Genomic DNA, 14,641 nt, shown 5'->3' with positions numbered 1-14,641 from the left:
AATTACATGACTATCAAGGATATTTTTCACTGCACTGTCAAAACAATGCTATAAAAAAGATTTTTTTTCTTTTTTCTCCCAATTTCTCTAATTCTAAACCATGATACTATAAGAGTATATTTATTAGGTGAGACATCCTTCCTAGTTACTTGCAAAATCCCTTTACAGAACTCACCAAAGCTATTGGGTTTTGCGAAGATCTGTCTCCCCTTCCAACAATCTTCTCCATCATCCTTCTCTACTCACCATCTCAGTACCTATATTCCACTCAGGTGTCCAGTGATCTTATGCTCTTTTCACTCTACTCAAGTTCCAACTTATTCGGGGAAAAAGAAATAAGATAATTTCACATTAATCTGAAAATTATAAGTAGCCAGGCATTGATCATTGATTTCAGAAGTTTGTAAGTATAAATTATTAAAGTTAATTTTTTTATTTCTTACTGGTCTTTTTTTAAACAGTCTGGTTAAGTTGATAGATTTTACAGGAATCTTCTCAATCTACAATGAGATTTTTCAAAGGTGCATTGACTCCTTTACAATATTATTGCCTCAGAACTCTGAATAAAATGCAAAAGATTTGAGAAAATTTATATCCTTCAGGAACTCCCAGGAAGCAACTTAGTCAGTGGAGGCATCTGGAATTTTATATATATGACTTCATAGTCACTAAATGGATTTTTCTGAGGAGGTAAGGAGAACATATGGAGCTTTATGCTGATTTTTTTTCAAATTGAATCTTAGAGAAAGAAATCAGTAGTACAGTTTCTCATTCAAAACACTGAACCAAAGACATAGATTTGTGACTTTATAAAAATGCAAAAATCATGAACATTGCAAGCACCTGACATCTGCCAACATTTTCTTTTTTTCCACACTTTATTTGTTAAGGTAATTTTTTTCTTTTAATGAAGTCACAGAGGCATTTCTACAGAGAGCCATAGCATAGAATTTAAGAATATCTCTTGTCAAATGATCACAGAAAAAGAAGGAAGACAAAGGTAAAGAATTTTATTATCACTGCTTGTATTTTATTAACATGGTTTTACAGTAATGATTGTTGCAAATCTTATTAATGGAAGGTTTTATGTCATATTATTACCTCTCTTGTGAGCATTATTAGTAGGAGGCAGGAATGGAATCAACCTCAGTACTTTTGAATCTGAGTCACAGATTATCTGATTATTTTCAGGTTATCAAACAATTTTATTACACATTACATAGTAAGTAGGTCAAAACATGAATATCTGAAATTAAGTTAAATAGATTTGTTTTGCAAAGTGAACTACCACATGAACTGTTGTTGTCCTTCATCTGGATCCAAAAAGAGATTGGGAATTCTCTACCTCCCTTAGGTGACATTCCTTTTTTTCCTCCTTTCTTTCTTCTCTCTCCTCTAAGATTTTATTATATGCCAGTGAAAGAAACATAAAATAGAAGAGCAAGACTTTCCTAGGAGTACTCTGATATATTAGGGTCTATCCATTGAATCTGGGCACTTTCAGAATTTTTGGAAATCTTATTGACATCTTTTGTGTGTACATGATTTTTTCTATTCAAATGTGGTGTGAGAAGGGTTTGCTAAGATTATATTAGAGTCAGTTTCTTCATCCAAAGATATTAATTTGTCTGATCAGCAACACTTTGAACTAAAATTTTCCCAGTATACATGATTTATATTTTAATCCTATGTAATAAAAATAAAGTCATATTTTGAAGGAGAAATTGAATGGATACACATACATGTGTATGTTTCAAATATTGAAACACATGTCCTTGGAATAGCAGACTGGTTTTGATGGAGAATATAAATTAATCTCATTTGCAAGAGTCACATACAATTAAAAGAATAAAGAAAATCATTGATTAACTATAATCAATGTAGATTTACTTTGTTCAATTTTGATAAATCTATGGTCTATCAAGACAGTCTTTCTCCAATAGTTGAGATAGCAATATCTGTATGGTGACCCATGTATGTTTACCAAGCATGGGTAACAGAAATTTCTCAAATAAACTTATTACAAAACAAACTGCCCAGGGAAAGTATCCAACATTTAGATTACAGCACACAAATGCTATCTTCATTATTAACAATTAGCAAATGAACTGATAATATTATTAAATTGCAAAAATATCCTAATAGAGATCATAGTTCAACCATATAGCAATCTATGGCATCCTTGTCCATGTTTTTCTCTATATCCTTAAGATCATTTAACAACACATAGATGCAGATATATGCTGAAATAAGCTCTTACTGACTTTCAAGAACTAATTTTGAAATTTTTCACTGTGAACATTCATCCCCTGGAAATCAACAAATGTTGAAGAGACAAAGAAGTAAGGAGAAAATGTTAATGTGATAGATTAAAATTAAAAGTATGTCACATGAACATTTTTCCCCTGAGTAATTTGTTAAACATCAACCAAAATATGGTTACATGGATGCCAAGGCAATTTGTGGTATCTTCTATGACTGGTCCCTTTCACTTTGTTATTCATCAAGGCCTTTTTCTGGATCTCATATTTCTTTGATGTTATCTTTTCTGACCCTTCTTATATATTGTATCATTCAAATATGCTTCACTCTATCTGCCATGTGCATATAGGCATTGTCTTCTTCCATTATCTATAATTTTATTTATTTTTTTTAGGTTTTTGCAAGGCAAATGGGGCTAAGTGGTTTGCCAAAGGCTGCACAGCTAGGCAATTATTAATTGTCTGAGGCTAGATTTGAACTGAGGTACTCCTGACTCCAGGGCCAGTGCCCTATCCACTGCACCACCTAGCCTCCTCTATATTTTATTCCTTAAAGATTGTAATAGTGCATGTTTATTATAAAGCTTAACTAAGAATATGTAAGCTATTGAAAATAGTATTTTTATACATGAAGAAATTTAGGGTCAAGTTTTGCACAATTTCCTAAATCCAAATCAGAATTTTGAAAATCTTATTGACATGTTGTGTGTGTTCATTTTTTTAAATTTTATTTTATTAACATGCTTTACAGTAATGATTGTTGCAAATCTTTTCTTTTTTCCAAGTTCACAAAAATAACACACATTTAAACCTGGCAGAAGGCAGCATGTTATAATGATGAAATTACAATTCTTATCATTTTACTATAGATTTCAAACCTAACTCCATAATGTAATAATTATGCCACTTCAGGGAAATTCCCTTAATCACTTTGAGACTCACTTCTGTCATCTGTTATGTTGGGGCAATCATATTTGTACTGTGTCCATCACTGGATTGTATTTTTTTCCTTTTCAATTATCAGCATTTATTATGAAATTAACATGGATATATTATAACAAAAATATCTATTAAAAGAAGCAATTATATGTGAAAATGTTAATAAAACAAATATGCTAGTATAATTCACATTTATATTGCTTTAAGTTTTGCCAAGCACTTTATACACATTCTTTTGATTATCACCACGCTATCACTACAACCCAAGAGGAAGATACTATTCTTAGTCACATTTGAGAAATAAGAAAACTGAGATGTTGAATGTTTGGTGAATTCCCCAGCATTATGTAACTGGTAAGTATCTGAAGTGAATGATGAACATATTTTTTCATAATTCCAAGCCTACAGTTACATTCAGATCCCATTCAAGCACTTAGCATCTAGCTGGCACAATGGATACAACACTTGAATTCAAATCCAGTCTCAGACTTTTACTAGCTATTCACTTAACTTCTCTCTGCCTCTGTTTCCTTCATGGTAAAATGGGGAAAATTATAAAAACTTACCTCCCAAGGCTGTAGAGAAGATAATGAATAGGAAAGGAACCATAAAGTACTTTGCAACCTTATTGTAGTTATACACTAATTCCTCGCTCATTTAACTAGTTAATTGTTTGGTGAAATTCTAATTTTATACTTTATTATTTATTATTATACTTTATTATTGTACTTTTATTATTCCCTATTAAAAGACAAACATGGATTTAAATAGTAGAAATCTTCTTTATTCCTCTACTTACCAATATAACTCCTAAAATGTATTATTAGGCTAAGAAATGGAAAAAGATTTTTCCCAGGGTCACCTGGTAAGCTAAAAGAAGAAACCCTGGGTGGGGAGGGAGGGAGCAAGAAATCAGAGGATTTAAAATTCTACACCTTGCTCCTATTATAAGGTAAGATTTTTATTCAAAAAGAAGAGGAAAACATTGACATAGACATAATGTTTCCAGTTTAGCAAAGTTACAAAAGTGTCTCAGTGGAAGCTGGCAAATTAATATAAATATGGGTAATATATAGGTAGAATGAATGAAGTAGGGAAATAAGTGAAGTGACCTGGGAAGTCACTCTCCCATTAGGAAGTAAATGAAATTCAGTTCAATTAAAAGTTGATCTGAGGAAATGTATGTATAGGTATAGGTATGTTTGTGCTCACCAGTGCATGTACAGCATTGATTTCAGAAACCACAAAGAAGTGATTTGTCAGATAGTCTTTGCCTCTGTCTCTGGTGTTCATTAAGGTATATTTATGGCTAGTACCCTAAGTGGGCAAAGTTCCCAGTGCCTTGAAAATGAATAAAACCTATATCTTCCTTTCTATATCTATTCTGATGTATTACTGTAATTATTTATCCCCCCCCCAAAAAAAAGTAAAAAATTTTTATCTCTACTAATGGAAAAACTTCTTTAAAATATGCATTTCTCCATTCTGTCATTACATTGAAAGTGAAGTAGAGAAATAAAAGATTATCCTGATTTTGTAAGGGAACTCCTATATCAATTATCAAGAATTTCAGGTAAATCATTTTCTATGTTTGATTCTAAGAGTATAGCCTGAAAGTGTAAAGTAAGATTTACTGAAGATGGAGGAATCCCATTGTCCACATCTCTACTAGCTTAACTACAAATGCAAACAAATCCATATAATGGTGAAAGCATTTCCTACACACAAAATCAACTAAAAGCTGGGATGACCTTTAAAAAAATCATCTAGCCATTGCCCTCAGAAGACAAATGAGGAAACTGAAACCAAATGTAACTTGTCCAATATCACACAGATTTTATTGGATATAAACTCAGGTCCTCTGATTCTAAATATAATTCTCTTTTTGGTAAGGATAATACAGTCTTCAACAAAACATACTGAAAAGAAATTGAAGACATACTCACATTGGGTCATATGTTCTGATCCAAAATTTTTGGTAGGGGGAAATTTTACAAAGACCACATTTTCTGAAAAAAAATTTGTGTGCTGTCTCCTCAACCCACCAGTCACTTTTTAATGTTTAATTGTTATAAACATGTCCTTTTAAATTCCAACATTCTTCTATAAGATCAGAGGCCCTAAGAATAGTTAGAGAAAGCAGTATACTATTTTATTTGTCTTGAGAAATATTCACAAGTCTCTAACTTCCCCAATAAAGTTGTTTTCCAAGGGCTTACTATGTCATTGCTTTTCCACTACTTTGATTTAAAATTTCCTTCATTAAAATGTCCCCTTTATATTGTAGTATGATAGTGAATGTCTCTCCTAAAAATAAATAAATAATGGAATGCATCCTCAACAGACTTTAAGTGTGATCTGCATTATTAACACCTTCTTAAATCTAGACAGTCAACAAAATAATAAATCAAGCTCTGATTTGTAGCATTTCTCCATTTCTGAAGTATAAATGTTCACACTAAAAATTTGACAGTCTGCTCTTGACAAGTTCAAGGTACTCTACCTTTGGCTGACATCATAAAATTAGATAAATTATGGAATTTGAAAGGACATTACAGAACATATCCAGGGTAAAATATGTGAATCTCTCCTGCAAATGATTCATTAACTAAGTCACACCACTTCCAGAGATAGGGGAATTATTTTCTCATGAAACAACTCATTCAGCATTAGTATATAGGTATATTGTCTCCTGTTGAAACCCTAAAAATGTACATGAGAATGAAGGTGAGATTATTTTTATCTCCCTCTTATATATCTACATGATTCAGAGCAGGAGAAAGGCTATCCAGTAAATTGTATTATAGATCATGTGCAAAGCCCTCCCTTTGAGTACCAAGTTACAAATGCAACTTTTGAATTTGAGGGAAAATGGGAAGAATAGACAAATTCCTCAAGTGGGACAAAATATATTTAAAGGACAAGAAGTTGAAATTCCATGATTGTATTTGTTACTAGAACTATAAACAGCACTCCTTTAGTGGTTATGGGTTTTCTTTTACATGTTCCAAAAGTTTTGTAAATTTTGGATCTTACATGTAGCCTTAGAAAGACTGCATCTTAGCAGGCTATATTCAATAATCTGCATTATCCAAGGTCTGGAAGCAACACTTGAAAGAAACTCTTGTAACTCTAGGCCATATAAATACAAAGTACATAAATTAATCTGTATGTCAAAGTTTTTTCCACTGACAGCATAGTGCTTAAAAAATAAAAGCTATTATCTTACCATTATTCACTCAGATGCAGAAACAAACTCTAGTAACAATTCATATGCCCTTATAAAGGACTGTGTTGTTCTTTGTATGTTGAAATGTTTGTGTTTACTGATTAATAAATTCACAATAAAATATTTTTGGAAAGGAAAACAAGTATAAATATATTAAGTTACAGAATAAAAATATTAAATGATTTTTTGAGGGAAATTTTAGCTCCAAGGCAAAATACCTAATCACTCTTCGTAAAAATTAGAATTTTCTCAGATAAATATTTTTAATGAAGAACTTAACTTTTAAATTTGTAGTAATAATTTGCATCATTGCAATAGAAAAGACCTACAAAAAAAATGTACAGGACTAGGGTTCATGAAAGGGAAAAGATGTACAAACACAGAAAATTGAGGAAATAATTGCATTTCTGGGGAGGGGTTTGTGTTGTTTTTTTGCAAAGCAATTGGGTTAAATGACTTTCTCAAGGTCACACAGCAAGATAATTATTGTCTGAGGCCAGATTTGAACTGAGGTCCTACTCACTCCAGAGCCCATGCTCTATCCACTGCACCATCTAACCACCCCAAGAATTGCCTTTCTGGGGAACAATATGGAACTATGCCCAAAGAGCAATAAAACTGTTCATACCCTTTGACCCAGCAATTCCAATTCTAGTTCTATATCTAGATGAAATTATATAAAAAAGGGAAAATCCCACATTTTCCAAAATATTCATAGCAGCTCTTTATTGTAGTGGAAAAGAACTGGAAATTGAGGGGATGCTCATCATTTGGGGAATGACTAAACAAGTTATGGTACATGAATACTATGGAATATTATTGTTCTTTAAGAAACCATAAATGGTCAGACTCTAGAGAAACATGGAATGACTTACAGGATCTGATGCTGAGCAAAGAGAATAGAACCAAGAAGACAATGTACACATTAACAACAGCATTGTGAAATGAACAACCTTTATCAAGGTGCTTTTTCAGAATCTTGTCTGGGAATTATACCTCAACTTTTCTTAGATTTGGTTAGGCACAAGGATTTTTAAAACTATGGTTATCATGGGTAGAGTTTGTTTCTAAAATTGTCCTTTTAATATCTATATCTTTATGACATTTAATGATATAACAAATATCATCATGATATATATGCAAATATAAATTACTTTTTTCATATACATACATACATACCACTTTAAAGTTTACAAAGCAGTTTACAAGTATCTCATTTTTATCTTCAAAACAACCCTGTAAGTTAAGCGTTATTATCATCTCCATTTTATGAGCAAGGAAATTGAGACATAAAAAAGTAAGTGACTTATACAAGGTCACACAGATGGTAAGCATCTGAGAGGATTGTTTCCATTATACCATGGATTTGTAGTTGATGCTTGTTGCCATTCTCAAGTGAGGAAAACAATAGTCCTCAGAGAAGTCTTGGGACTGTATTTATGAAGTTGCTTCCCTAAACTTTTATGGTACTCTTAAGCATCCACCTGAGAATAGCCTAAATTTAAAATGAGCCCCTTGATCCCTTCCTATAACTTTGGTATAGATATCATTAGAAATCAAATGAGCAACATGCTTGCATGATCCTAGAAGTCTTATTCAGTTCTCTGCTAAAAATAAGGATTTGTCAGACAAGGTAAAATATTAGGAGGTATGGGGGAACCTGATTTTAACTAGAAAATATCATGGTAAAGTGGAAAAAGTATTAGATTAGTTGACAAAGGGTTTAAGTTCAGATTCTGGCTCTAATACCTGTATAATAGTTAACAACTCACTGAACTTTTCAATAAATTTCAGCAAGAAACTGAAACTTTTAGAGCCTCAATTTCCTCATCTATTAAATTAGAGGAATCAATTTCACAACTTCAAAAGGAAAATTTTACATCTCATCTATGATTCTTCAGCATTGCTTGGGATATAATAAATGTTAGATGATTAAATGTGTTGGAATATGAAATGAAATAAATGATCAAACCATCCTGACTCTAATGGCCAACTAACATAAGTAAAGATAAGAATGGGAAAGAGGTGGGTTTCCTTTAAACAACCCAGAACATCTTCTCAGTGTTTTTACCCACTCAGGGTAAAAACTTGGGGAATCTAAGGAAGAAGAACAAATTGACTCTAAAGAAAAGGCTCTCTCTCTCTTTTCACAATTATTTAAAACACTATTGAGTAGACAAAGAGGATCTATGCTCTCAAGCAATGAGATCAAAGCATTTAAGGATGGAAGACAATCCAAGTGTCTTCATAATATAAATGAAAATATTGAATTGCAGAGTGTTATGAACAATAAATTGGGGCCGTACATAGAAAATTGCACTTGGAGTCAAATCTAGCCTCTTTCTAGCTATATGTCCCAGGACAAGTCACTTAACCTCAGGCTGTCTTCATCTGTTTCTTACAAAGTTTCATATAGTTTCTGCATTTGTAAAATCAGATTAATAATAACACCTGCTTCTGAGAGTTTATCTATAATAATAATAATAATAATAATAATTAATAATAATAACAACAATATTGATGTTTGACCATTTTTTAAAAAGACCACAATCTTAGGGAGGTGATGTAATGACAAGTGCATGCAATGGATTTGAGTGAGGGGGTAATATGCTAATTCACAAAGCTTCACTTTCTTTTCCAGAGCCATCTGGGCCCAGTGACCAAATATGAATCAGGATGACTGGAGATTGCCCTGAATGCATGGCAATCAGTGGTAAGTGGCTTGCCCAAGGTGCTTGGTAGTTTGGTAGTAAGTGATAAGTGTCTGAGGCTGGATTTGAACTCCCATCCTCCTGACTCCAAAGTCAGTACTCTATCCGCTGCACCACCAAGTTGCCCAAGAATTGATTTAGTATACAATGAGATAATATTTCTGAAGCACTTTGCTCAGAATCTTATATTAGTGCTCATTGATCATAAGGGATGGCAGTTAGGTCATACAGTGGATAGAGTGTCAGATCTAGAGTCAAAAAGAAATACGTTCAAATCTGAACTCCAATATTTACTAACTGTATAACTGAAAAAATTCCATTATTCTGTTTGCTTCAGTTTTCTCATCTGTCAAATGAGACAGAGAAGGCAATAGCAAACCACTCCAGTATTGTTACAAAGAAAACCCCAAATTGGGTCATAAAGAGTCAGACATGACTAAAAAACAAACCACAATCATTAACTAAGTGATATGATTATCCAGATTATAACTGAATAATTTAAAATATGAATATATTTTTTTCAGATGATATATAATGGTCTACCTTGGAGAACCCTAGAAATTTAACTGAAAGTAATTGAAAAAAATCACACTGTTAATCACATCAGAAAATTTTTTAAAAATCGCATCAGTAGGGGAAGCTAGGTGGCACAGTGGAGAGAGCACTGGCCCTGAAGTCAGTAGTACCTGAGTTCAAATCCAGCCTCAGACATTTAATAATCACCTAACCTAACCTGGACAAGCCACTTAACCCCATTGCCTTGCAAAAAAAAATCACATCAGTAAATAAAATAAAGTCATAGACATAATTAACTAATTGGAATTATTAACAAAATTCATAGCAAGAAAAAGAAATTCTAGTCAATATAACTATAGAATATATCAAATATTAGGAAGTGCACAGGAATTACCTCATTTGAAAAAAAACTAAAACATTACATATAGAAATAATGGCAAATAACTGAAGAGATATTAATTGTTCATAGATTTGTCTATGTCAATATAATGAAATGACTATATTATATAGATTAATGAGCAAATTCAGAGTTATAATAATAGCTAACATTTATATAATGCTTATTGTGTGTGGCAGGCACTGTTCTTGGTGCTTTATCAATATTCTCTTATTTAAGCTTTACAACCACCCTGGGAGGTACTATTATTATTCCCATTCTATAAATGAGGAAACTCAGTTAACCAAAGATCATATGACTTGTCCAGGGTCACACAGGTAGGAAATGCTAATTTTCTGATGCTAATTTTGAACTAAGGTCTTCCTGACTCTAAACCCATCAAACTAATCACTGTACCACCAACCATCTCTAATCAAAATATCTATAAATTATGTTATAGAACTTGACACAGGAAAAACAAAAAACATCAGGAAAGATAGAATTCCAAGGGCATATCATATTCCTTATTTGAAACAATATGTTTCTATTAAAATAAACTGCCATACTATATTATTATGTGTGCATTAAGATTGAATTTTGTCCTTTCAGACACTAAAGGCTTGCAAGATTATTGGTATACTTCCAGACATGATTTGAAACAATAAACAGAGAACCTGAAGACAAATAATTCATGCGTGTCACAAAACCAAATAGGACAGATTGGACAGATAGAAGTCATGAAATATAGGTCAATAAAATGATCAATATCAGGAATGAATCAATACAGAGTCAAGCAGAGGACACTGTGAAGAAAATATTGCAGGACATCAATGAAAGACAGCTAATCCTGTTCAACATCTCCAACTTGAGACAGCACTCTTAAGAAGTAAAGCCATGCTAGATGTTTCTTATTATACTTTATAAAATCCATCTAAAACTTAAATTTATCCCTAATAATTTTAGCTTCACATGGTTTAACAAACCTTTGAAAATACTGGACTGAAGAACCCATGTAATTAGCACTATCTTTCCTGAATTTCCAACTACACATTGCCAAGTGACTATCAGCAAATCAAATCCAGTACTTCTAAAACATACTTTCCCCTCCACCAAAAAAAATTTCAATAGTTCCCTATTTTTCCAAAGGTCTCATCATTTTCCCACTAATGCAGGTTTTTAAACTAAAAGTCATTTTTACTTTCTCACTCTCAAATAATCAGTTGCCAAATTCTGTCAATTCAACTTTCATAACATCTCTTTTTCTTCCCTACAATGATTACTCCCCTAATTCAGGTCCTTATCTTCTCTCACTTGGACTATTGAAGTAGCCTCATAATTGGTATCCCTTTATAAGGTCTGTCCTCTCTTCAATCCATTCTCCACATAGTTACCAAATAAATATTGCTAAAACTGAAAAATGACAATATTACTGTCCTCTTCAACAAACTTCAATGATTTCCTATTACCTTATAGGATGGGGTAGAAATCCTTTCAAAATTTAACTTCGATCTATTTTCCATACTTGTAAATTATTTTCCCAAAAATTTTTCCCAAAATTATTTAGTCAATAAACATTTATTAGCCACCTGCAGTAAACCTAAGGACTTTTCTGTGTGCTGGGGAAAACACAAAGAGACAAAAGACAGGTCCTACTCTCAAGAGGACAATCAAATAGGGAAGCCAACAAGTAAACATATGAACAAATAAACTATACACAAGATAAATGGAAAATATTTTGAGTGGGAAAGCACTAGAATTAAGAGGGGTTGGGAAAGTCTTCCTATAAATGGAATTTTAATTGGGACTTAAGAATTGGAAATTAAACAGTTCACCCAAGGTCACATCTAGTTAATATATGGGGTAGGTCTTACCTTCTCTGGGTCCTGGACTCTGACCATTACTTTACTTATTTACAACCTAGATATCTCCATGCCACTCTTTACCCTCCCAACCCCTAAAGAATACAAATTTCTAATTTCCATCCTTTTTGGTTTCTCTAGCACCTACTACAATTTCTGGCACATATTAATAATTTAACAAATATTTGTTTGATTGGATTGGCTATTCAGGATGTTCTTACTATAAATATTGTTAAAAGGCTAAAGCAGAAGCACTAAAAATGAAAATACCAAGTCAATATTTCAAAGAAAAGTAGACTTTTTTTGCTCTTCATATAAATGAATGATCTAGGCATCAATCCATAACTAACAATGCTTTGAAATCAGTTTTAAAAGTGAGTCAAATTAAACGATTCAATAAGCTCAGACATCCTCTTTTTTCTGCTAAAGATTGAATTCTTAAGTGAAAGCTTCTGGATCACTTTTGGGGCTCCTTTTCTTTAGCAAGGTTAAATTTTGGGGGACTGGAGGATTTTGAAATAATAGTGCCATATTTTATATTTATAGTAAGTCAATAACCTAAGAAAAGTTTGCTTCAAGAAGACTCATTTGTTATCATATTCTCTTTGCATCATAACCAGAAAAATAAGAAACTGGGTTTGTATTTTCCATTTTAAACCCATACAGTCATGACGGCATTAATTGTAAAGCTTCAGTGATTTTATGTTATTTCTCCTCATTTTTTCCTTGGAATATTTACTTGAATTACCAACTCAGGTATTTTCATTGTGTGGCTTATTATTGGTACCATATTACTAGTGGTAAATCAGTAAAAAATGCTACTTCCAGGCAGAAAGTGGCACAAATATCACCCATATTTACTCAGCATCCAGATGACAGCCGTAGTAATTTAAGTTATATTTACTGTATATTCTTCTGCAGAAGGCAAAATAAATATTTTCCTTATTCAATATAATTTACTTTTATATGAATTCAGTCCTATGAAACATCAGAAAACAGTTTATATGGAAAAACAGACCAGAAAGATAATCCTTTCCTTGTTTAGTCCTCACACAGATAATAAAGGACTTCAACAAGAGTAGAAAAACAAATTAACAGAGAAAGCATTGAGGTACTAAGATTCAGAAATTCTCCATGGTTTAATGGATAAATGAGAGTAAATCATTTAGGTTTTCTACCTGCAAAATGAATAGAATTATCCTGACCTTTTACAAAAATTTACAAAGGGTAACAAAATATTTTCTATATGTTGTGTGAATGAAGCAAGGCATAACTGCCCTACAATTGTTCTACTCTAATATTCTGGGTTTGTTCAGTCCATTAGTAAGTGGTTAATAGTCTGCTTGATGGTGTGCTAGACACTAAGAAAACAAGATAAAATTATAGACTCAATTCTCAAGGACCTTGCATTCTATCAGAGGAGATTATATATATATATATATATATATATATATATATATATATATATATATATATATATATATATATATATGTGTGTGTGTGTGTGTGTGTGTGTGTGTGTGTGTGTGTACACACACCTATATAAATATGTATACACATGTGTTCTTATATGCATACATATGTGAGTGCATACATATCCCATACATATTGTGCATATATAAGCACCTGGCTGTAAATATATTTGCATGTACACATGCATAATGTATATGCACATAATCCATCTTTGTGTGTTTATATTAATGTATATATTCACATATTTATATATGTATATATGTATATATATATATGTATGTATATATAAAGTAGATACTGGGCAATTGGTGAGAAAAAGGCAACATCAATACACTCAAGTATTTAATCTCAGCTATTTGCTTTTACTTTTTTATTATCCACTACAGTAATGTACTTAACATGACAGCCTCTTACAACTCTTCTTATAATGTTAATTCTCTAACAAAAATAGCTCTAAATTTCACATTATCAATCTGTGAATTACAATTTTTTTTCAATTCATAGTGGGGCCCAAACTCATATAATGATGGCTCTCTTGTCAACTCCACCTCCACAGCATACTTTGTAACTATCACCTACTTGCTATTCCCAGGACCCTAGTTCAGATCCTCATCACCTTCCACTTACACTATTTCAAGAGACTCCTAATTGGATTACCCACTTCTAGATACTCTTCTCAATCCATCTTCCACATAAATGAAAAGTTAACATTTCTAATACATAGGTCTGACTATGTTATTACTACATTACTAAATAAAGATAAATAAATGCCTGTGGGTCCTTTCAGGTAAAACTTCAATTCATTAGTTTGATTTTTAAAAATGTAATCCAATATAATAAGCCAAGCCTTAGTGGTTGGTTAAGTGCTAGATTACTATAAAGAAAGACAGTCCCTGCCCACAAAGAATTTATAATCTAAAAATGGAGATAATACAAAATAAGGGGAGGTGAAGCTGAGACCCTAAAACAGGTACAATCTTGTTTCATGGAATTGAAACCAAGTTCAATGAATTTCTGCCCTCTTTAATGGAATAATTAGGAGAAAGTTTTGTTCTCCAATCAGAGGGAAAAGAAGGATGAGAGAGAGGTGTTGATCTGTGTAATGAGAAAAGATTCTAATTCACAAATCTGAGGTACAAAGAATACTGAATAACTATTGTTATGACAAATTTTGGCAAGTAGAGAGTGGTTGACATTTTCTGCAGTTGGCCAAGTGAGCTATGCTTATGAACAATTCAATACACAAAGACAGAGATAGATAGATGATAGATAGATAG

The sequence above is a fragment of the Macrotis lagotis genome, chromosome 2 (genome assembly GCF_037893015.1).
Source record: "Macrotis lagotis isolate mMagLag1 chromosome 2, bilby.v1.9.chrom.fasta, whole genome shotgun sequence".
NCBI lineage: Eukaryota > Metazoa > Chordata > Mammalia > Peramelemorphia > Peramelidae > Macrotis > Macrotis lagotis.
The sequence above is the reverse complement of the archived record's forward strand: the minus strand, read 5'-3'. Positions refer to the sequence as shown.